Below are 26,246 nucleotides of genomic sequence, written 5' to 3' on the forward strand. Positions count from 1 at the left end.
CCAAAGTACTGGAGTTTCAGCTTCAACATCAGTCCTTCCAACGAACAACATTCAGGACTGATTTCCTTTAGGATTGATTGCTTTGGTCTCCTTGCAGTCCAAGGATTCTCAAGAGTCTTCTCCAACACCACACTTTAAAGCATCAATTCTTTGGAGCTCAATTTTCTTTATAGTCTAACTCTTACACCCATACATGACTACTGGAAAAACCATAGCTTTGACTAGACAGGCTTTTGTTGGCAAAGTGATGTCTCTGCTTTTTAATATTCTATCTAGGTTGGTCATAACTTTCCTTCCAAGGAGTAAGCATCTTTTAATTTCATGGCTGCAGTCACCATCTGCAGTGATTTTGGAACCCCCAAAAATAAAGTCTGACACTGTTTCCCCATCTATTTCCCATGAAGTGATGGGACCAGATGCCATGATCTTCGTTTTCTGAATGTTGAGCTTTAAGCCAACTTTTTCACTCTCCTCTTTCACTTTCATCAAGAGGGTCTTTAGTTCTTCACTTTCTGCCATAAGGGTGGTGTCATCTGCATATCTGAGGTTTTTTATATTTCTCTCGGCAATCTTGATTCCAGCTTGTGCTTCTTCCAGCCCAGGGTTTCTCATGATGTTCTCTGCATATAAGTTAAATAAGCAGGGTGACAATATACAGCCTTGACGTACTCCTTTTCCTATGTGGAACCAGTCTGTTGTTCCATGTCCAGTTCTAACTGTTGCTTCCTGACCTGTATACAGATTTCTCAAGAGGCAGGTCAGGTGGTCTGGTATTCCCATCTCTTTCAGAATTTTCCACAGTTTATCTTGTCTTAAGGAATGCGAATTACAGGTAACTATAAAAGTAGCAGTGAATAAACCAATGTTTGTTATTCCTTTGTTATGAGCCTAGCCCATGCCATGATTCTGGAACATTGATAGGAAATGGAAGACATGGTTCCTGACCTCATGAAACACAAAGCAACTAGGAAAAATGAAACTAAGGAAGACAGGGCTGTGACTTGGCACACAAGCTAGAGTTTTCTTAGAAAACATATTAGCAAGAAAACTGTAAGACACTGATGAAAGAAACTGAAGAGTACACAAGCAGAAAGATATACCATGTTCTTGAATTGGAAGAATCAATATTGTCAAAACGACTATACTACCCAAGGCAATCTACAGATTTAATGCAATCCCTATCAAATTACTAATGCCATTTTTCACAGAACTAGAACAAAACAATTTTAAAATGTGTATGGAGACACAAAAGACCCCAAGTAGCCAAAGCAATCTTGAAAATAAAACTCAAGCTGGAGGAATCAGGTCCCCTGATTTCAGACTATACTACAAAGCTACAATCATCAAAACAGTATGGTACTGGCACAAAGACAGAAATAAAGATCAGTGGAACACAACAGAAAGTCCAGAGATAAACTCATGCACCTATGGTCAACTAATCTACAACAAAGGAGGCAAGACTATATGATGGAAAAGACACATTTTCTTCAAAAAATGATGCTGGAAAAACTGGACAGTTAAATGCAAAAAAATAAAATTAGAACATTCTCTAACATCATACTCACATAAAACTCAAAATGGACTAAATACCTAAGTGTAAGGCTGGATGCTAAAAAACTCTTACAGGAAAGGATAAGCAGAGCACTTTGATATAAATCATAGCAATATCTCAATCTTTCCTAGAGAAATGTAAATAAAAACAAAAATAATCAAATGGGACCCATTTAAACTCAAAAGCTTTTGCACAGCAAAGGAAACCATAAATAAGACAAAAAGACAACCTATAGAATGGGAGAAAGTATTTGCAAATGATGGGACCTACAAGGCATTAATCTCCAAAATTTACAAGCTGCTTACACAACTCACGGAGAAGGCAATGGCAACTCACACATGTGTTCTTGCCTGGAGAATCCCAGGGACGGTGGAGCCTAGTGGGCTGCTGTCTATGGGGTCGTACAGAGTCACATGACTGAAGCGACTTAGCAGCAGCAGCACACAACTCAATAACAACCACCATCCAATCAAAAAATGGGGTGAGGGATCTAAATAAACACTTCTCCAAAGAAAACACACAGATGGCCAACATGCACATGAAAAGGTGCTCAACATGGCTAATTATTCAGTTCAGTTCAGTCGCTCAGTCGTGTCCGACTCTTTGCGACCCCATGAATCGCAGCACGCCAGGCCTCCCTCTCCATCACCAGCTCCTGGAGTTCACCCAAACTCACGCCCATTGAGTCGGTGATGCCATCCAGCCATCTCATCCTCTGTCGTCCCCTTCTCCTCCTGCGATAAATGTAATTGAAAACTATAGTGAGATATCACCTCACAGCAGTCAGAATGGCAATCAACCAAAAGTCTACAAACAATAAATGCTGGAGAGGGTGTGGAGAAAAGGGAACCCTCCTCTACTATTGGTGGGAATGTAAGTTGGTACAGCCACTATGGAGAACACTATGGAGGTTCCTTAAAAAACTACACATAGAGCTACCATATGATCCAGCAATCCCACTCCTGGGCATATATCTGGAGGAAAACATGGTTCAAAAGGATAGATGTACTCCAATATTCATTGCAGCACTATTTATAATAGCCAAGACAAGGGAGCAACCTAAATATCAAACAGATGGATGGATAAAGAATATGTGCATACAACAGATGGATATATGTTATGTGTATGTATATATATTTATATATCTATATATCTATACACACACACACACACACACAATGCAATACTCCTCAGCCATTAAAAAGAATGAAATAATGCCATTTGTAGCAACATGGATGGACCTGGAGATGATCATACTAAGTGAAATAAGTCAGACAGAGAAAGATAAACACCATATGATATCACTCATATGCAGACTCTAAAGAAGGATTGCTACAAATGAACTTATTTATAATATAGAAATAGACTCAGACTTAGAGAATGAACTTATGGTTAACCAGGGAGAAGGGTGGGGGTGGGTGGATTCAGAGTTTGGGATGGACATACACACACTGCTATATTTAAAATAGATAACCAACAAGGTCCTACTGTATAGCACAGAGAACTCTGCTTATTATTCTGTAATAACCTAAATGGGAAAAGAATTTGAAGAATAATATATATATGTATAACTCAATCACTCAGCTGTACACCTGAAACTAACACAACATTGTTAATCAACTATACTGCAATACAAAAAAAAAATTAAAAACAAGCAAGAGATCAAAATGCAAATATACTTCCAGCCACATTCTCTTACAACTACTGCGATTAAATGCGACATAAATGGTCTTCCACAGCGGGTAAAAAAACAACCATTTACAGCTGAGGACTCCCATGTCACAAACACCACATACCCATTAATATATGATACAATCTGGTGAGGTGGTAGAATGTTGAAATTAAGCCCACAGTATTCAGAGCTCCACCCCCCATCTTATTAGCTCTGTGATATTCATAAAGTTAATAAAGCTCTCTGTGCCTGTGTAAAATGGGGGTAGAATTGTCCTTATTAGGTTCTTGTAAGCATCACATAAGTAAATACAAACAAAGAACTTGGCTTGGCACCTAATTATGACAATATCAATGTTTGTCCTCCTTATTACTGAGTATCTCATTCTCCTGAAGTTGTAAAAGCACTAATGTAGGATTTGTGTTAAACAACTAAAACAAAACAAAAAAATCACTCCTTGGTAGGAGTTATACACACAGCACACATACACAGGCATGCACACACTAGGTTCACACATTGGCATTGGTCTCCTGACTTCAGGGAGCATCTTTATGTTACTCTGAATTCTCAGTCAGGTGTTTTACATGTGTCTGTTTCATTAGGATTGGTTTCTGGAGATCTACCTTTTTCTTTTTTTTTAATTAAATTTTAGTTGCACTGGCTCTTCATTGTTTCACACCAGCTTTATAGCTGCAGGGAGCCGGGGCTACTCTCTAGCTGCGTGTGCAGGGCTTCTCATTGTGGCGGTTTCTCTTGTTGTGGAGCATGGGCTCTAGGGCATGTGGATGCAGTAGTTGTGGCACATGGGCTTAGTTGCTCTATGGCATGTGGGATCCTCCCAGACCAGGGATCAAATCTGTGCCACCTGCATTGGCAGGTGGACTCTTTCATCCACTGTACCACCAGGGAAGTCCTAACTTTTACTTTTATTTGTAATGTATTTCCCTGTTTCTTTGCCTTCACTGTGCTGAGTTCTGCACATTAGACAAGAGTCACCTCTCCCAGTCTTCACAGATGGGTCTTGTGCAGGAGAAGACACTCAATCCTCTCAGCCAGAGATGTGGGCTATTTCTCAAACCTTTGTGCTACTCCAAAGCAGTGTCTTCTTAGCAGCCGCTGGCCTCTCGAGTCTGAGAGGTCCCATTAGTGCTCTAGGACAGGCAAAACTGAAATTGGTCCCTTGAACAGCAGCAGCGAACGCTAGGGTTCTGGTAGTGCAGTCCAACTCCTTTGATCCTCAGGGGAAAAGCCTGGATCTGGAGTTTGTCACTGTTTGCTCTGCCCTGCACTGGGCAAGGAGTGTGTGCCCCCAAGGTCCTTCTAACTGCTGCTTTGCTCCCAGTGGCCTCCAGAGCCTGGCATCTGTCAGGCCTTCTTGTTCTCAGGGACAGGCAAGCTAGAAGTCAGTTTCTGGGGTAGCAGAAAGAAATGTTTGGGTGCTAAATGTGCAGGCAGAGTCCTTTCAGGGAGAACTTGGTAGCTGGGCTGTATTGGCTGCTCTCTGTGCTTAGTCAGGGGAGGAGCTGTGGGAGGAGCCTGCCTGGTCTTTTGAAACTATTTCTTTGTTCTCCCAGGGAGTAGCCTATGCCAGTGCTGTCATCACCTAGAGACAGATGAGTTGGGAGCTGGATCCTTGGGTACAGATCCCTGAGGGAAAGCACTGGGGTCAGGGGGAGGGGCGTGCAGCAAATATATAATCAGACATAAGATATATTACTGATGAGAGGTAGATTCCCCAGGAAGCAAATGAGGCTTCAGTATCATCAGGGCCTCTCAACTGCACCGACTCTTGGGAATGCTGGGCATTTTGGGAAAGTTGTAGAATGTTCTAGATGGGGAGAGGAAGCCAGCTTTCCAACAGGAAACCAGTCTATTGAAGCATTGCTGGCAAATTTCCTATTTTTTCTCAGAGACAGAAATCTGAATTTCCAAGAAAACCAACATGTGCTGTTATTTTTTTTCTCATTATAAATAATGATTCAACATCCTGCCTAATTTTGTATTCACAGTCCTGTATCATTATCCTTATAGAAGCACCCCCAAATTGCATTATCTTCAGATTCCACAAAATCTAGACCCAAACTTGCAACTGACCTCTTGGCTTTTGCATTAATTTGTATCATTTGTTCTAAAACTCCTTCTCCATCCTGCCCATCCCATTTAATTTTTATTAGTCTTCCCAATTCTAATTTATGGAAGAAAGGTAAATATTCCCCAACAATTTATCTTTCATCAATCAGTGAAAGTTTATATAAATTAGGACTACAGATTTGATTTGGAACATCGGTGAAAGAGCTACTGTTTTATGTTTAAAACCATATTATATTCAAACTGGTATTTAAGTGAACATATATATTCATTACAAGTAAAATCTATATCTCCAAAGCCATATCATGTGTGGATCAATGATAGCCTTTCATGCTTGTTTCATTCTTTCTTGGTAGGGACTAGCACATGGCCACAGAGTATTTCTCTACTCTTTTTGATTGCATAGCTATTGACCCTGATTGATTTCTTATGGTGGTCAGCTTACAGTGCTTCCCATTCTAGGCACTGAGGCAGGAGCATGGAAAATTCAGCTGCTACAAAACAAGACTGTTTTCTTTTATCATCATCATCGTACACTAAAAACTAGCATGTATAACATATATAATGCATTTACGGAATAATGAAGTGATCAATGCCAATTGCTAGCCAACACTGTGATTAAAGAAAGAAGCTCTGCTTCACGCTGTGCAAATTTTGGTGGTTCCAGGATTTCAAGGGAAAAAATGGCAGCATGGGAGAACCCAGCTTTCTCCACCTCCCCTCCTGTATCAATGGCTAAACAGCTAAGCACCAACCAAAACAACTCTCAGAGACTTCTAGAGTCCACTTAGGAAGTCTGAGCAACAAAGTAGAACCAAAAAACAGACGAATTACACAAGAAGGAAAAGAGGACAATTTCACCTTGCCTGTATCATCCCATACCCCAAGCCGGCACTGTTCAGAGTCAGGAAGGAACTTCGCAGCCAGAAAAAGTTCCTCCGGCCAGGACAGGAAGAACAGGGTGACTGCCCAGCTTCTCAGGACACTGTGAACGTCCTTTGGCTTCATTCAACCCAGGCTGGCAAAGGTGAGACGGTGCTGAGCCTGTGAAAAACAAGCAGGGAAAGTAGAGGCCAGCCACCATTAGCTGACATGCAGTGGGCGTAATCCTGACTTGCAGATACATGTTCTTCAGACAAACTCAGATATCACCACTTATTATTATTTTTTAAGAAAAGTAGATCATTTTAAAAATAAAGTTTTTATTGAATTTGTTACAATACTACATCTATTTTATGTGTTTTTTGTTGTTGTTGTTTGACTGCGAAGCATGTGCGATCTTAGCTCCCCGACCAGGGATCAAACTCACACCCCCACCTTGGAAGGTGAAATCTTAACCCTGGACCTCCAGGGATGTCTCAGATTTCACCACTTATGAAGCTGAAGGCCAGCACAACCACCAGAGATGCCGAAAATCTCTCCAGTTCGTGTTCCACAGGCTTCCACGTTTGTGGATGCCAGGTGCCCAAGTCCCTCCTGGCTCCTTTCCCACACCACCCCCTCCAAGTGGAGACTAGAAACTGCTGGCAGAAATCCAGAGTCTCTGCGGCCATGTCAGTGTAAGATGTTAACTGCCTGAATTCCTCCCCACATCCATTGGAGCTCGGGAGCCACACTGGCAGCCAGATCTGGCTTCAGCAGCTATGATAGTGAAGGCAGCAGCCTTGGGGTCCTTGACTGAACCCTACCATTGGGCCTGCCCCCAGTGCTAACACTGTCAGCCATGCATTTGCACACGACTGGCCTGACACTAGTCACCAGCTTCCACTTCTGGGTGTATGCCTGGAGGGAGAGTGTACAAGCATATGAGAACACATTGACAACGAGGGCTCTGGCAGCTACTTTTCAGTTCAGATCAGCCCCTGTCTTCTTTCATTGACTGGCAGCAATATGCCCACCTGTAGCTAGCCCCTCCAGTGGTACACTTGCATGCCACTGAGCCAAACTTCTACCATGGAACTGTACTGCCACGCACACAGCAAAAGATCAGTTGCTCAGTTGTGTCTGACCCTTTGCAACCCCGTGGACTATAGCCCACCAGGCTGTTATGTCCATGGGATTTCCCAGGCAAGAACACTGGAGTGGGTTGCCATTTCCTTCTCCAGAGGATCTTCCCAACCCAGGTATTGAGCCTGGGTCTCCTGCATCACAGGTAGATTCTTTATCATCTGAGCTACCAGAGAAGCCCCAGGGTGATGGTGTGCATTTGTAGGAGAGCACAGCAACAGCCAGTGAGCTGATAGTGGACCCAGGCCCTTGCTACCTGTCCTGGCCCCCAAACCATCACTATTAATGTGTCTGCAACTGGCCCCTGTCACAACGTTAAGTACCTACAGATGACCTCCACAGCTGTGTGTATGAAAACCACTGACTCAAGTCACCACTGCTCTTTGCCCTGGTCCCTAACTACCAGACCTGGAGGCACATATTAAGACCCTAATGGCACTTGTAGCAACAGCAATCCACCCACAGTGCTCACCTAGATCCATGTAGTTGTTGATGATGTGGACTGAGCTGCAGAGACTTCATGCCCTCTTCAGACCACTGTCACCACACACCTCTGCACTTGGTGCCCTGCATCACTAGACCTCAGGTGACAGCATGAGCCAGGGTGCTCTCACCCACAGGTGAAAGTCTTCTCTTACTGAATTCAATCTATAAAGTCTAGAGGAAGTGACTGCTGCTTCAAATGTGCAGACATCTGTACAGACTACAGAGATTACAAAGAATCAGGGAAATGTGTTAAAAATGTGTTCCAAAAGAATACAGTAAACCTCCAGTAATTGGTCCCAAAGAAATGGAGATTTGGGAATAATCCAGCAGAGATTTCAAGGTAATCATTCTACAGATGCCCAGAGAGAGACAAGAGAATATGGATAAACAATTTAATGATATCAGAAAATCATACAATAAAAAATAAGACATTCCACAAGAGATAGAAAACATAAGAAGAATGAAATAGGAAATTTGGAGCTTAATACAATGACTGAACTGAAAAGGTCAAAGCTTCAACTGTAGAACTGGACAAGCAAAACATAGTATTAGTGAGAAATAAGACAGAAATTAAAATTACCCAATCAGAGGTACAAAAAGGAAAAACAATGAGAGGGAATGATGAAAGCCTACACAGCTTATGCTGCTGCTGCAGCTGCTGCTAAGTTGCTTCAGTCATGTCCTACTCTGTGTGACCCCATAGATGGCAGCCCACCAGGCTCCCCCGTCCCTGGGATTCTCCAGGCAAGAATACTGGAGTGGGTTGCCATTTCCTTCTCCAATGCATGAAAGTGAAAAGTGAAAGTGAAGTTGCTCAGTCGTGTCTGACTCTTCACGACCCCATGGACTGCAGCCCATCAGGCTCCTCCGCCCATGGGATTTTCCAGGCAAGACTACTGGAGTGGGGTGCCATCGCCTTCTCTGACACAACTTATGAGATACCATCAAAAGAAACTGCAAGGACTATTGCAGTCCCAAAAGGAGAAGGAGGAGAAAAGGGAGTAGAAAGTTTCCTTTAAAAAAGTAACAGCTAGGAAATTCCCAAACCCACAGAGAGATGTGAACAACCAACTTCATGAACCTGTGACCTCAAATTTTTGATCTGAAATGATCTTTTCCAAGACACAATAATAAAACTATTGAAAGACAAAGAGTTTAAAAAGTAGCCAGAGGGGAAAAAAATCTCATAGAAGGGAACCCCAAATAGGCCATCAAAGGATTTCCCTAACAGAGACCTTGAAGGCAAAAAGAAATGGGATGATATATTCAAACTTCTGAAAGAAAAAAAAATGCCAACCAACAATACTTTATTCAGCAAAGTTGTCCTTCAGGACTTAAGTCCAAATAAAGACTCTTCCAAATAAACAGAAGCTGAGAATTCCTCAACACTAAATCTGCCTTATAAGAAATGCTAAAGTAGTTTGAGTTGCAGCAAAAGGATGCTATTTAGTAACATGAAAACATATGAAAATGTACCATACACTGGTAAAATTAAGAAGATACTCAGATAATGAATACCATAATACTGTAATATGGTGAAGTATTAATTAATTGTAGTATAAAGGTCATTTACAATTTATCCTTTACCTATAGCTACAATAATGTTATCAGAGCTGTAGCATAAAATAATGTAAACAGTGACAGTAAAATTTAAAAGGGGCAGCAAAAGGATAAGAGTTTTGTCTGCATTTGAAGTCAAATTGTTATCAGCATAAAACAGATTATTCTATATAAGTTTTATGTAAGCCTCATAGGAACTATTGACAAATAGCAAAAAGCTAAAATAGATCCCCAAAATGTACAGAGAAGGGAATCAAAGCATACCACTACAGAATAATCATCAATTTACAAAGGAAGGCAACAGGAAAGGAAGAAAAGAAAACCAGAACTATAAAAACATTCAGGAAACAATAAGATGCATTAGCATGACTTATTAACCAATACTCTAAATTTTAATTGACTGAATTTTCCAATCAAAAGGCACAGAGTGGCTGGATGGACAAACAAACAATTTAAGACTCATCTCTATGTTGCCTTCATTATACTCACTTCAGCTTTAAGGACACACAGAGGCTCAAACTGAAGGGATGGCAAAAGGTATTCCATCAAAACAGACACCACAACAGAGCAGAGGTAGCTCTACTTATATCATTCTATCGTGATGGGGGGGGTCAATTCAATAAGAAGATACAATAATCACAAAAAATGTGTACCAACGCTGAAAACAGCTAAATACATTAAGCAAGTAGTAACAGATTCATGGGGTTGCAAAGAGACAGACACACCTGAGCAGCAGTGTGTGCATGTGTGCTTGCACACGCGCGCGCATGTGCGCACACACACAGACACACACACACAGACACACACACACACCATATCCAAAGGGAGAAATAGACAACAATCTACCTTTTATATTTATAGGAGAGACAGTGATAGTGATAAAGATTGAGAAAGAGGAGAAGGAGACTAGAAGTTCAAACAATGTGGGCAATTCAGTCTACCATTCCAATAAACACACATCCTAGAGGAATAAGGTGAGAAGCATGAATATGCTAATACACTGGCTGGTCCTAGTTCAGACCTTCCTTTCATAAAGTTTTGAGTGTGATTTTAGTATTTAAAGATGTATAGTTTTCAGGGCTTCCCTGGTGGTCCAGAGGTAAGAATCTGCCCACCAATGCAGGGTACACGTGTTCGATCCCTGATCCAGGAAGAACCCACATACTGCAGAGCAACCAAGCCCGTGCACCACAATTACTGAGCCCGCTCTCTAGAGCTCACGAGCCACAACTACTGAGCCCACACACTGCAACTACTGAAGCCCATGTGCCCTAGGGCCCGTGCTCTACAACAACACAAGGCACCACAATGAGAAACCCACACAGCAATAAAGAGTAACCCCCACTCACTGAAACTAGGGAAAGCCTGTGGGTAGCAACACAGACCCAGAACAACCAAACACAAATAAATATTTTAAAAGATGTGTATTTTCATACAGTATACCATCTAAAAGCCAGTCAGCACTTCATTTGGTGCTCAAGAAACAGAAACCTACTGCCATGCTTAGAAACAAATCATGGGTTGGATTTTTTAGGTAGTTTTTAGCCCCTAATGTGTCGCCTTCCTAAAGAATGAATGTTCAAGTGTCATTTTGACTTAATATAATGACTTTTGTTCCTCACTCTTATACACAGAGAATATCACCTGCTACTTCACTAAACAAAGGATATCACAGCCATAACATCACCAGCCACTGCACCTGCCCCAATGTCGCACTCTGAAGGGCATTCAGGACAGAGGAAAATTGGATACTGGCTTTAGACAGTTAGAATGCACATCAAAGTAATAATTTTAATGAGTCTAGACTCATGCCTTTTCTCACACATACAAAAGTACCACAGTAATTAACTTGAAATGTTTATTTGTGATTAGCAGTAATCTTTGAATGTTCAACTACATGATGCATTTATCCCCAACAAAAACTCCTCTATATCCTGGGTCCTCCCTTATCTCTTTGGAGCAGTTTCTCAGAGCTGTCTGAGAGGCTGAATCCCAGGCTACAGTCCTCAGTAAGATCATCAAATAGAACATAACTCTCAACTTTTAGGCTGTGCTTTTTTTTTTTTTCTTTTTCAGTCAACACTATCCAAATTATTTGTTTCTCAACATAAGATATGAATTCATGATTATGTCCATCAGCATCTCAAGTAGAAAGAAATATAGGGAATCTGAGTATTAAGCAACCATTAAAAGTGCTAGAGAAGTGACAGCCAGTAAAGTAAGAATGTCAGAAGTAACAGTCAGAGAAGTAAAAATAGCATGTGATGAGAAGGTAGGGGACATAAGTTGGTTCATGTATATGAATATATGATAAGCAAGCAGAAAAATTGCTTACAACATAATGCCTTGATTTCTACACTTGGTCACAGTATAGGTGTTTATAACATCTTTCACTACTCAACTTTTATGATGCTCACAGCTGATCATGGTTGTTTACCTTTATTCCTAAAAGATGTGAGTCCCTAAAGATCCTGTCTACATTAGATTGCTATGTATTACCAATTTTGAACACCTTAAATGGAAGTACAAAGAAGTTCTTCAGAGAATTGCTTGAATTCCATGCTCAACACATAGCTATCTTGAACCCACTGTGAAGTAGCAACTTTACTTTCTCCTAATAATCAGGGTCAATTAGCACAGGAAATAGAGTAATATTTTGCCTGTTAATTACCTGGTATGCTGAATCCTGAATGGGTCATTTGGCAATTTCAGTTTTCACATTACCAGGAGAATCGTGGCTCTGGGGGAACTAATACTCTAAGCCAGCAGAACTCTCAATTATGTAAGGGATTAACTGTAATCAAACTACTGCCTTGTAGGTCATTCCCCTCTCCCTCACAATGGCACCATGTTGAGAGCTCAGCATTTGTCTTTGCATTGGTAAACTGGTTATTCAGCAATGGAAGTGGAGAACCAATCGTAAAACTAAGAAACAGTGATATACCTAAGGAAAAGGAAAATCAGGGCAAGCCCTTTTTCTCATACTCAGGTATTCTCAAAAGTAGATTATTGTTCATATCATTCATATACAGATCTATCCCCATTGGATTTTTTTAAAAGCTTAATAAGTGTGTGCATTTTCTTTCCTATTCTATACTTTACTGGTGCCCATGGAATTTGAAGACAAAAATCCTCTTTAAGGTTGTATCGCCAGATTATTCTATACCATCTCAAGTGTCCAGATCACATACTTTCTTCATAAAGAAAACTTAAAACTTGCCTTAAGGTTAAAAAAAATAGAAACTTGTTTCAAAATATTTGCAATTTAATGGGTACAATATTATTATTGCCACAATAACTTAATAATAGTAAGCAATTCCAAGGCACTTAAATCACCATCAACTCTTTACATGTAATGACTCATTTAATCCTTGTAACACCTTCAGAACGTGGGGCATAAGTTACACCCATTTTACAGATGTGAAAACTAAGGCAAGATGTTTAAGGTACTTGTCAAAAGTCACAAAGCTGTAATCTGGAGAAGTGGGGGTTCAGAAGCAAGCATTTTGGTGTCCAAGTACATTGTTCTATCCTCTTAGTTATGTGTCTCATACTCAGCCCACATTGGCACTTTACGGTAACCCCATTTTGTATTATCTTCATCATTAACCCCAGAGAAGGCAATGGCACCCCACTCCAGTACACTTTCCTGGAAAACCCCATGGATGGAGGAGCCTGGTAGGCTGCAGTCCATGGGGTCGTGAAGAGTCGGACATGACTGAGCGACTTCACTTTGACTTTTCACTTCCATGCATTGGAGAAGGAAATGGCAACCCACTCCAGTGTTCTTGCTTGGAGAATCCCAGGGACAGGGGAGCCTGGTGGGCTGCCGTCTGTGGGGTCACCCAGAGTCAGACACAACTGAAGCTACTTAGCAGCAGCAGCATCATTAACCCACCTTGTAGTTTGCTATTGGATTTCTCTAGGAGAAAAAAATATCAGCACATAGTCTAAAAACTCATGTTTAAAAGATGCTGAAATAAATCATATTTTCTATCTTTATCCTAATTTAAATCTTAACAAAAATTTTGAATTTAGGCATTGATAAGCTTAGTGTTTTGATTATTATTAGAGTATTAAAAAAATATTTTTTGACTCATATCTGAGCCTGTGTATCTAATCAGGTTTGAGAAAACTGGTGAAGATGGAATAAAAGCTTTGCAACCATACCCATCACATGAGCATAGCCTGGTTAATATGTCACTTGATACCAAGTGTTAGGTCAACCTGATATATTAAATTGGAGGGAAAATTAGTAGAAGCCAAACAATGTTTGCCAAATACAAGGGGTAGCTACTGGCCTCCTGACTGCTACTCTGGAGTTACTTAGTCTTTCAATGGAATACACAGGACATTGAGCCAGGGAAAACAGACATGAGAAATACATCCCCATTTTTATCAGTATTTTCCACCCCTGCCTACAGATACTTACAACATAAAGACAACACTAACAATATTAAGTGAGACCATTAGTCAAAAATTGCTTATAGTATCCTTCATCCATAGATAGTCTGAAGGAAACAGTACTGGGAATGTAGTTGGATCCATATTTTAAGGGCAAAATCTAAACGATACTTTAATATAGGCATGGAACTGAAGTCTCCTGGGGTGACTTTGTTTTAATCCATAACCACAGACCAAGCCCTTCTCTTCTTCTGTTAGTCAAGCAAGGAGTTGTACCTCTCTGGTGAACACAGCTGCACTAGCTCTTTAAGTATCCATGCAATTAGCACAAAGAACTATAATGGAACTAAATGGCCACAGCCAAGAAGCCACCTACACACACTTAATATTCAAAGGAAGAACACTGGCATTTAATCATGGGGATAGTCACACTTAACAATGACATTTTAAAAGTTATTACTAAGAAATAAGGAAATGTGACCAACGTATAGAAGGAAAAAGTATCATCACTGCAGTCAGAAAACATTCACAAGGACAGACAATACAAGCTGGAAAGCTGGTATGCAAGCCATCCTCATCATGAGAAATGAAATGTTCACGTGGGATACTTACTTGATCTGGGTTGTTCCCTTTATCTACAGAAAACACAACTACTTCTTCTCTCGTTTGCCTATTTCTTTCTTCATCTTTGTTTTCTGCTCTATGGTCTAGGAGCAGAAACTTAATTTCCCACTTTCCTTGCACCTACTCTGGATTGAATCATGTCTTCTAAAAAGATATATTCAAATCCTAACTTCCACTACCTGAGAGCTTGATCCTTTTTGGGGAATAAGATCTTCCCAATTGTAATCCAGGGAAGAAGAGTTTATACTCGGTGAGCTGTTATTGTTTAGTTGTGCATTCATATCTGACTTTGTGATCCTATGGACTGTAGCCCACCAGGCTCCTTCATCCATGGGATTTCCCAGGCAAGAATACTAGAGTGGGTTGCCATCTCCTTTTCCAGGGGATCTTCCTGATCAAGGGATCAAACACATGTCTCCTGCTTAGCAGATGGATTCTTTACCACTAAGCCAACAGGGATACTGGATGAGGGTGGGCCTTAAATCCTTATTTCCTTATCCTGGTGGCCTTTTAAGAGTCAGAGACACAGGGAGGAGGAAGACCATCTGCTGATAGAGGCTGAGATTATAGTCATGCACCCACAAGCCAAGGAACACCAAGGATTGCCAACTAATGCCAGAAGGTAGGAAAAGTCAAGAGAGGATTCTTTCCTAGAGCATAGCTGTGCCAATGTCTTGGTTTTGGAATTCTAGGCCCCACAACTATGAGAATACAAATTTCTATTGCTTTAAGTCATCCAACTTGTGGTATTTCATTACAGCAACTCTAAGAAAACTAACACAGCATCTCTTAAATTATTCTCCTTCCTTTCTTTGTTCACCAAACCTAGTGGTGGTTTAGTCACTAAGTCGTGTCCAACTCTTGTGACCCATGGACTGTAGCCCGCCAGGTTCCTCTGTCTATGGCATTTTCCAGGCAAGTGTAATGGAGTGGACTGTCATTTCCTTCTCCAGGGAATATTCCTGACCCAGGAATTGAACCCAGGTCTTCTGCATTGCAGGCAGATTCTTTACCGGCTGAGCTATGAGGGAAGCCCAAATCTTGGTAAATTACCACAAAAACAAACTTAGACACTGAGTTCATCCATCTCAGTGTGGCTATGACCCAGGAATTCCTCACTCACTAGAATTTCTGCTGACAAACCTCTAAATTTATCTCACCTCCATAACATATTTCCTCTACTACTGCCTTCATATCACTCATTGATGAATAAAGTCACAGAAGTGAACTGGCTCCAAATCAAAGCAAGGCCACAAACATAATCAGGCCCTCATTACTACTCTTTATATTTTTTAAAACATATTTACCATTTTCTAATTATTGATATTGTGTTCCTTTCATAAGTTATATCAGATTTCTAACTTCAATTCGCAAGCATTCAATTCTATCTCTACCAAACGCTGCTAATTGCCTATGATAAACATGTTTCTAAAACTATTTTTCTCCTGCAGTCTCCCTCATTTTCTTATCACACTAAACATATTTTATTACTGTATATTTTGTCTGGAAATGCATATGGTCTCCTTTATTTTTTCCCATTCCAAAGAAAAAAGACTTTCTCTTTTGTAAAGGTTTCTTTTTCCTTTTCAATGAGAATGGACATCGTTATTATTTCAGTCACTCATCATAATAATTAATTTTAGAACAGTTTTTTCATCCCAGAAAGAAATCTTGCAGCAATCATACACTATTACCCTTTCCACCCATCATATAGTAATCTCCTATCCCTATGGGTTTGTCTATTCTGGACAGTTCATATAAATGGGATTATTCAATGTGTGGTTCCTGCGACTGACTTGTGAATTATTCAAAATGTGGTTCCTGATAATGTTCTTCATAAATGGTACCATGTTAGATACATAGAAGGGGAAAATACATTTTCATTCATTATTCATACTAATGAAATAAAAGATCAATAAAAGATCAGACCTAAAAATAACTACAACATTAAAAAAAAGCAAAAACAAAATCGGAAAAACCAATCTCTGACAGCTTTGTGACTTTAAGATATCTTACTTACATAGGATACAAAAAGCATAAAATGTAACTGCCTCAAAATTGCAAACTTCTGCTCATTCATGAAAAGTGTTGAGAAAATTAATAGACAAAGCTGCAACCTAGAGGAAATTATTCCCTAACCACTCTCTTGACAAAGGACTAGTATCCTGAAGAGAAATATGCTTATCATTTATATTACTCAATAATATAAACATAACAAACATCTGTGTATTTTACAGTTAAACAATTAGACAAATGAAAAACCAAAATTGGAGAAAAATTTGAAGAGACTTCAGAAAAGGACATATAGGAATGACCAGAAAGCCATGTGAAAATACTCAATATCATTAGTCACTGCTGCTGCTGCTGCTGCTAAGTCACTTCAGTAGTGTCCAATGCTGAATTCCCTGGGATTCTCCAGGCAAGAACACTGGAGTGGGTTGCCATTTCCTTCTCCAATACATGAACGTGAAAAGTGAAAGGGAAGTTGCTCAGTCATGTCTGACCCTCAGCAACCCCACGGACTGCAGCCTTCTAGGCTCCTCCGTCCATGGGACTTTCCAGGCAAGAGTACTGGAGTGGGGTGCCACTGCCTTCTCTGCATTACTACTTCTACTACTACTACTACTAAGTCACTTCGGTCGTGTCCGACTCTGTGCGACCCCATAGACGGCAGCCCACCAGGCCCTGCCAATCCCTGGGATTCTCCAGGCAAGAACACTGGAGTGGGTTGCCATTTCCTTCTCCAATGCATGAAAGTGAAAAGTGAATGGGAAGTCATTCAGTCGTGTCCGACTCTTAGCAACCCCATGGACTGCAGCCCACCAGGCTCCTCCATCCATGGGATTTGCCAGGCAAGAGTACTGGAGTGGGGTGCCATTGCCTTCTCTCCGCATGTGTTACCATTACAGTCTCCCAGAAGATCAAGCATTGGTGTGGGTATGGAGCAACTGGAACTTTCATACTTTGCTAGAGACAATCACTTTTCAGTAACAATTTGGTAGTTTCTCATAACATTAAAAATACACTATTATATAACCCAGCCATTCCACTCCTAGTTATTCAAAAATGAAAGCATGTTTCTACATAAAGTCTTTAACATAAATATTCTTAGCATCCCTATTCTTAATATCCCAAATCTGGAAACAACCCATATGTCAATCAACAGATATATACACTATGATATATCCACATAATGAAAAATTACACAACAATAAAAAGGAATGAACTACTGATACACACAGCAACAAAGATTTCTAAAACAGGTTTACTGAAGGAAGGTAGGCATATGTGCACATGCACACACATACACTCCTCAAACAAAAGTGCAGACTATCTAGTTTCTCTTATGCCTTTAGAAAGGGCAAAAATAATCTACAGGTAAAGAAATCAGAGTAGGTATTAACTGAGTCAGGAGATAGGAAGGGTTGAGTATGGAAGATAGGTAAACTTTCTAGCGGAGAAGGCGATGGCACCCCACTCCAGTACTTTTGCCTGGAGAATCCCATGGACGGAGGAGCCTAGTGGGCTGCAGTCCATGGGGTCACTAAGAGTTAGACACGACTGAGTGACTTCACTTTCACTTTTCACTTTTGTGCATTGGAGAAGGAAATGGCAACCCACTCCAGTGTTCTTGCCTGGAGAATCCCAGGGACGGAGGAGCCTGGTGGGCTGCTGTCTATGGGGTCACACAGAGTCGGACATGACTGATATGACTTAGCAGCAGCAGCAGCAAACTTTCTAGGGGAATGGAAAAGTTCTATATTTTGATTAAAGTGCTGGTCAAAATGGTATATAAGTTTTTTGAAATTTCTTAAATTGTACCCTTAAAACAGGTGCATATACTGTATGTGAACTTTAGTAAGTTTTGTATAATAGTTGGAAGAAAATATCCGTTTAGGCACAATATTATTCATTTCAACATCCCTTTCGAAAGCAAAGAAAGTGGGAAAATAGAGATGAGTTGGATTACTTTGCTAGGGCTGCTGTAACAAAGTGTCAAGAATGCAGTCACTTAAATAATAGAAATATCTTGCCTCGTGGTTCTGGAAGCTGTAAGTCTGAGATCAAGGTACCAGCAGGGCTATGCTCCCTCTAACCCCGCCCTGGCTTCTAGCACTTCTCAGCTTGTGGCAGGTTAACTCCAATCTTCCCACGACGCACCCTCTCTGTGCATGCATGTCTGTGTTCACATGGTTTTCCTTTGATAAAGACACCCAGGCTTCCCAGGTGGCTCAGTGGTAAAGAATCCGCCTGCCAATGCAGGAGACGTGGATTTGATCCCTGGCTTTGGAAGATCCTCTGGAGGAGGAAATGGCAACCCACTCCAGTATTCTTGTCTGGGAAATCCCCTGGACAGAGGAGCCTGGTGGGCTACAGTCTAAATGGTCGCAAAGAGTCAGACACGGCTGAGCATGCTCACTACATTAAATTAGGGACCCATCCTACTTTAATAACAGTCCTCCTTCCAAATAAGGTCACAGTCTGAGGAACTGAGAGTTAGGACTTAAAGGGGACACACTACAACCCAAAATGCGTTTAAAATGATGCTATATCTATAAATCAGAGCAGTGTTGCTCTTTTATAAACCATATTCAGCTTTCATAAATCATATTCTGAATTATAACTCAGAATATTATCAAATACTAAGTTCTGTAATTAAAAGAATAAACCCAGGTTAATATTTACACACATATCTATATATAGGCATAAATATTCATGCATATGATGTATGTAAGATTGTTTCTAGAAGTATAATTCTGTGAATAAACAGGTACCACAACACTATTATTTTGTTATTTTTGTGCTGGCACAATCATAAATTTCTTGAATGGTAAACTAACTGTACCATAGGGATGGATTCAGTTTTCTAAGTCCTTTTCTTCATTCACCATGACTTCACACGGAACAATAGATAACTGCTTCAGAGGACAGCTGGAAGTTCTTTTATCATACAGAGATAGTCTGTATCAATAGGCTTACTGCATGAAAGAAGTTTATCCAAATGTCTCTAGGTGTGAGGAGCACGAAAGAAACATTTGATTTCAGACAGAGCACATCAACTGATAATTTGTTCACTCAGTCTAAAACTTCAGATCCTATAAATGAGGTATCAAATTTCCTTAAAAAATCAATTTAAATTAGCTGTCTTTTATTCATAATATTATTTCCACACAGACCAAAGAGTAGCCAAGTTTGACAGGAAAGTAGCAACTGAGACAGAAAACATCAAATAGTAAGGCTCTCTGGGCATAACTGCCATGATTTGATCCTAAAAGTACTTGAGACATCTTACATTCATATTCTGAGATATGGAGAGAAACTAATAAAAAGAAACTAAGATAATCAAACCAATACTGTAAACCAATCATCAACCAATTAAAAATCAATATTAAAGTAAAACAAAAAAAAAGAAAAAAAAAGGTAAATTTATATGTGATATAGAGAAGATATTTTTTCATGTTTTGAGAGCTCTGGGTTTATTCATAGTGGAGAATAGGCAGTAAGCTGCTTGAGTTCCCCCACCCTCTGCTAACAAAACTGAGAACAGGCCAGGATAAGATTTCTGCCAGTTCAAGATTTAGATAGCCGCCTTCTGAACTGGGAGAATGTAGATAGCATGGACACCATATTCCACAACGAGTGAGCATACAGCCCCAGCCCCTATACCAGTACCACTAAGTATCACTATTCAATCACCCCAATAGCAAAGACTTGACAATTCATATCAAAATTGTAACTATATTTCTCTGTAACAATATAACTGTATAGTCTTGAGTTTGACTGGACCTAGACCAAGAGAGTAACTGGGAGCCCCTAGCTGTTACTGTATCAAAGACAAGATTTTCTTGCAGAACTTACTGGGTTATCAGTTTAATTTCATTATCAGTTATGCACCCATAAGAGAGCCCTGTGGATATGCATGTTGTCTTAAGCAAAGTCAGATATCTAATCATTTTACTGAGAGTATTCGCCAACTCTTTCCACCAGGCCAAATCTCAGGTACGGAAAATTGATTAGCTCATTAGACGTCTCATCATAAAATGCACTTACTTTCCCCATCTGTGAAAGGAATCTCTCCTGTGTACTTAATTTTTACCTTTTCCCCATTTGCGCTCCCATTCTGTTCTCCTCTGTAGCTTGCCCCCTCTAATACATGTGACCTATTACAAAACACATGGACTCTGTTAAACCATATATATGCACGTATGTATTTTTTAAGTATTAGTTTGTGTGTGTACCCATGAACAACTATCTTTTTAATTTTGAACATGAGGAATTTCAGGTTTCTGTGTAGACATCTGGGTGGAGGTAAAACTAAAGAACTGGATACATGAGTTTCAAAATCAGAAAAGAGATATTAGCTACAGGTAACACTGAGGATTCATCAACTTTTAAGTGATAGGTGGACATCAGGGGCAAGTGCAGGATGAGAAAAGATACATATGCATGAAACAGTGCAGTGAGTTTAAGATAGTGCTACACAGGCTCTGTGGCGAGGTACACATACATAGTAAAATATGAAATTGATGAATTCTGCATACTTAAGACCAAAGCAGATATTACAATCTAAGATGATGGCTTATATTAGGTTTAAATCATTTATTTTCTAAGATTTCAACTGCATATTCGAAGGACATAGCATCAACAAATTTGACATGCTACAGCCTAATCAAGCAAATAATTGCTTACAAAATCTATTTTGGAGAACTATTTTTCTGATGGAGAAGCTGTAAATGGATGATCAAGTGCCGGGAGCCAGCACGGGAGTTCCCACCCATGACAAAGGTCATGCGGAGAGGATCTGACATGCAAAGGCAAATCAGAACTCAAGAGGCCCCCTGGACCTGCCCAGCATCTACCCCAAAACCAAAATCTGTCTGTTTTACTATTTCACAACTTTCACCAACTCTTCTGACATTAACGGGGGCTATCCCCGACCACCTTTCTCTGTAAAAAAGTCAACTTAAAACTCTAGTTAAAAAGTCTCCTGGGCATAATAGGAGTGTTTCAATTCAAACCCCTCTGATGACTTTCTAGCTTGCCTGACAGGTTTGTTCAGATTCACAGCCTCCCAACCACGAAGCTTAAGATATTCTAACAATGCAGAGCTTCTCAGAGAGTTAAAATTGTTAGAATAGAACTAGTAGAGGATTTCTTTGTTGAGCTAATGCTTGCTGCCAAGTTTCCATATCCCTTACCTACTGTGTCCCTGGGAGTGTATTGATTAATATAGTTGGTGTATAGAAGTGTAAGTAGTAGCTTTAATGTTTGTAACCTTGGACCCTTGAGTTAATTCTTTTCTTGTTATAGCCCACCACACTTTTGCCCTATAGGAATGCAACTTTATCTAATGCTTTCAGAGGGTGGTGCCTGACTTTAGAATAATCACCTTTAGAGAAAAATAAGTTTTATGAAGAAAGGGTCATAAAATGTTAACAGGCCTCCTGGCCAGAAGATGATGTAAATCACCTAAAGCTTTTGCATATGATAAGTTTGCAGAAAGTAAGCCTGGCTTCGATAAGGATCAAGGGCTGCTGACCTTGCATGACTCTACCGCCCCCCCCTCCCCATTATCCTCTATGCACAACTTAAGGTATAAAAACTACTTTGGAAAATAAAGTGCGGGCCTTGCTCACCAAAGCTTGGTCTCCCCATGTCGTTCTTTCTCTTTCCTTTTCCTTTTCAGGCTGATTCCCTGGAGTGCAGGGGCCTTCTGTGTTCACTTTCCTGCCTGGGCTTCTAAGACCCACTCGAGAAGGTGCCTAAGGTGGGGCACTTTCAGCTATTCGAGAGGGCGCCTGCGGCCTACGTGAACAGAGCAAGTCCCGTGCTGGGCTTTATTGGCTTTCTGAGTAAACCAAGGAATATCAGCCTCTTTTCTCTCCTCTATTTTCTTAACTGCAAAATTCTTTCCTTATCTCTTTCTCTATTTCTCTCGGTCACCAACGCCATCCTCCCGAGGGAATCCCTGGATCCAACTGGGGCTGGACCCTGGTAATCAAGTGATTTTCCTAAGATTTGCGATAAATATCAATTAAGTTAGCCCTCTGTCTTGCTTATTCTTGGGTGATCAAAACCATCCCCAAGAAGAAGAAATGCAAAAAGGAAAAATGGCTGTCTGAGGAGGCCTTACAAACAGCTGAGAAAAGACAAGAAGTGAAAGGCAAAGGAGAAAAGGAAAGATATATTCATCTGAATGCTGAGTTCCAGAGAATATCAAGGAAGGTTTTCTTATCTCTCCTAAGTGATCAATGCAAAGAAATAGAGGCAAACAATAGAATGGGAAAGACTAGAGATCTCTTCAAGAAAATTAGAGAGACCAAGGGAACATATCACAAAAAGATGTCAACAATAAAGGACAGAAATGGTATGGACCTAACAGAAGCAGAAGATATTAAGAAGAGGTGGCAAGAATATACAGAAGAACTACACAAAAAATATCTTTATGACCCAGATAATCACGATGGTGTGACCACTCACCTAGAGCCAGACATCGTGAAATGCAAAGTCAAGTGGGCCTTAGGAAGCAGCACTACGAACAAAGCTAGTGGAGGTGATGGAATTTCAGGTGAGCTATTTCAAATCCTAAAAGATGCTGCTGCTAAAGTGTTGCACTCAATATGCCAACAAATTTGGAAAACTCAGTGGCCACAGGACTGGAAAAGGTCAGTTTTCATTCCAATCCCAAAGAAAGGCAATGCCAAAGAATGTTCAAACTACCACACAATTGCACTCATCTCACACGCTAGTAAAGTAATGCTCAAAATTCTCCAAGCCAGGCTTCAACTGTACATGAACCAAGAACTTCCAGATGTTCAAGCTGGTTTTAGAAAAGGCAGAGGAACCAGAGATCAAATTGCCAACATCAATAATCATCATTGAAAAAGCAAGAGAACTTCAAAAATATCTACTTCTGCTTCACTGACTATGCTAAAGCCTTTGACTGTGTGGATCACAACAAACTGTGGAAAATTCTTAAAGAGAGGGGAATACCAGACCACCTCACCTGCCTCCTGAGAAATCTGTATGCAGGTCAAGAAGCAACAGTTAGAACCAGACATGCAACAACAGACTGGTTCCAAACTGGCAAAGGAGTACGTCAAGGCCGTATATTGTCACCTTGCTTATTTAACTTATATGCAGAGTACATCATGCAAAATGCCAGGCTGGATGAAACACAAACTGAAATCAAGTTTGCAGGGAGAAATATCAATAACCTTAGATATGCAGATGACACCACCCTTATGGCAGAGAGTGAAGAGGAATTAAAAAGCCTCTTGATGAAAGTGAAAGAGGAGAGTGAAAAAGTTGACTTAAAACTCAACATTCAATAAACTAAGATCATGGCATCTGGTCCCATCACTTCATGGCAAATGGTTGGGGAAACAATGGAAACAGTGATAGACGTTATTTCTTGGGCTCCAAGATCACTGCAGATGGTGATTGCATCCATGAAATTAAGAGATGCTTGCTCCTTGCTAGAAACGCTATGACAAAATTACCATATTAAAAAGTAGAGATGTTACTTTGCCAACTTAGGTCCATCTAGTCAAAGCTATGGTTTTTCCAGTAGTCATGTATGGATGTGAGAGTTCGACCATAAAGAAGGCTGAGCACCGAAGAATTGATGCTTGTGAACTGTGGTGTTGGAGAAGACTCTTGAGAGTTCCTTGGACAGCAAGGAGATCAAACCAGTCAATCATTAAGGAAATCAGCCCTGAATATTCATTGGAAGGACTGATGCTGAAGCTCCAATGCTTTGGCCACCTGATGTGAAGAACTAACTCACTGGAAAAGACCCTGATGCTGAGAAAGATCGAAGGTAGCAGGAAAAGTGGACAACAGAGGATGAGATGGTTGGATGGCCTCACTGACTTGATAGACATGAGTCTGAGCAAGCTCCAGGTATTGGTGATGGACAGGGAAGCCTGGCATGCTGCAGTCCATGTGGTTGCAAAGAATAAGACAGGACTTTGTGACTGAACTGAACTCTGTCCTGCTTGTGTCTTTCCCAGGACTTGTAACGTGATCTAACTCCCTTAGTTGATTATATCATTGCTTTAAGAGTTTGCAAGACTACCATTCATTCTCTTTAATGTTAGCTTAGATACCAAATTTCATAGAAAACCACTTAATATATCAAAACAAAAGTGACCCACTCTTACTGCCAAATGATAAGGGTAGGGCTGAATACCATAGGGTTATGCCACTGCCACACTGACTTATTTCCTTCACTAATACACAGTCCTATCTGTAAAGGAAGACTCTAATTCTATACCATGCATTCCTAGTATGGGAATGAGTGATGTTCCCTGTCTGTTATAGGCTCTTTGGCTAAGAGAACAGCACACACGCACACTTACACCACAATAAAACAAGACAAAAACAAACAAACAAAAACAGTGATATCAAATCCACATGGCAAATGGGCATTAAGAGCTTGTTAGCAATTTCCATGCAATGAGTGGGGTTCACTTAATGCTTTTCATTAACACACTAGCTGCTGAGGTTCCCAAAACCCTGTGGAGAACATTCCATAAAGATGACACCCTGAAAAGTGTGACTTCAAGTAGATGGAATTAACACTGGTGTCATATATTGGTTATGTTTCCTGCTTTTCATCATAATATTAAACATAAAGCCAATATTAAACAGGTGAGTGGCTTAAAGTTGTACAGAGATTACTCGTTTCATTGACCTTTGCTTTACTGCACTTCACAGACACTGTTTTCTACATACTGAAGGTTTGTTACAACCCTGCATTATCAGACTGATGGTTAGCATTGGTTAACAATAAAGTACTTGGTGCACTGGGATGACCCAGAGGCATGGTACGTGGAGGGAGGTGGGAGGGGGGGTTCAGGATGGGGAGCACGTGTACACCCGTGGTGGATTCATGTTGATGTACGGCAAAACCAATACTATATTGTAAAGTAATTAACTTCCAATTAAAATAAATAAAAACAAAAATAAAAATTCAGGTATGTACATTTTTAAGACATGGCTCTTTTGCAACTGAATAGACTACTGTGTAGGGTAAACATAACTTTTATATACACTGGGAAACCACTTCCCCCGACTCCCCCAAAAAAGGGGTGTTAGTTGCTTTACTGTTGTGGTCAAACCTGCAATATCACCAAGGCCTGCCTGTACCAAGGGCCTAGAGAAACAAAACAACTTTAGCAAGTTCCTGGCAACATAGTTAAGTAGGGATTGGGATTTCAATTGGATCCTCAAGGCAGTTTCTATTTTCAGGTTGGCAAGTTTGGAGAACAGGTGTTACGTATATCATTGCGGACAGGAGTGAGACTCCCTCATCATGCCTGGCCTCACTGCACTGTGACAGAGTATATGGAGGCCTGAGAAGGACACTGACCAGAGAGAGGGCAGACCCCTGGAGTTCTCAGTTCAGTCAAGGTCCTGACACTGAAAACTGTGCCCAGAAGAACACCCAGAACTCAACAGTTTTTATGGATAGGTTACACTTGTTTCAGCAAAACTGAATGACAGAAGTGAGGAAATTATCAATGATTCATACTGTTACCATTAGATTTTATCCCCAAGAAGAATCAGGTTTTTAGCTAAGTGAGCAATTAGAATAACTTTCAATTTATCAAAGATTTTTCTGACCAAACTTAGCTTCTTTGCTTGTTTTATGTAAAGTTGCTTTAATATTTTTGAGAACACTTTTTTTCAGGAGTTAGCATGTGCTGTGGAGAGAATATGTATCCCCACAAAATCTACCATGTGAAGACAACACGAAAAAAATGGTTGTTTATGAACCAGGAAGAGGACATTACCAGATACCCAATTTGTCAGTGACCTAATTGTGGACTTCCCAGTCTTCAGAAC

The sequence above is a fragment of the Bos javanicus genome, chromosome X, assembly GCF_032452875.1.
Source record: "Bos javanicus breed banteng chromosome X, ARS-OSU_banteng_1.0, whole genome shotgun sequence".
NCBI classification, from domain to species: Eukaryota; Metazoa; Chordata; class Mammalia; order Artiodactyla; family Bovidae; genus Bos; species Bos javanicus.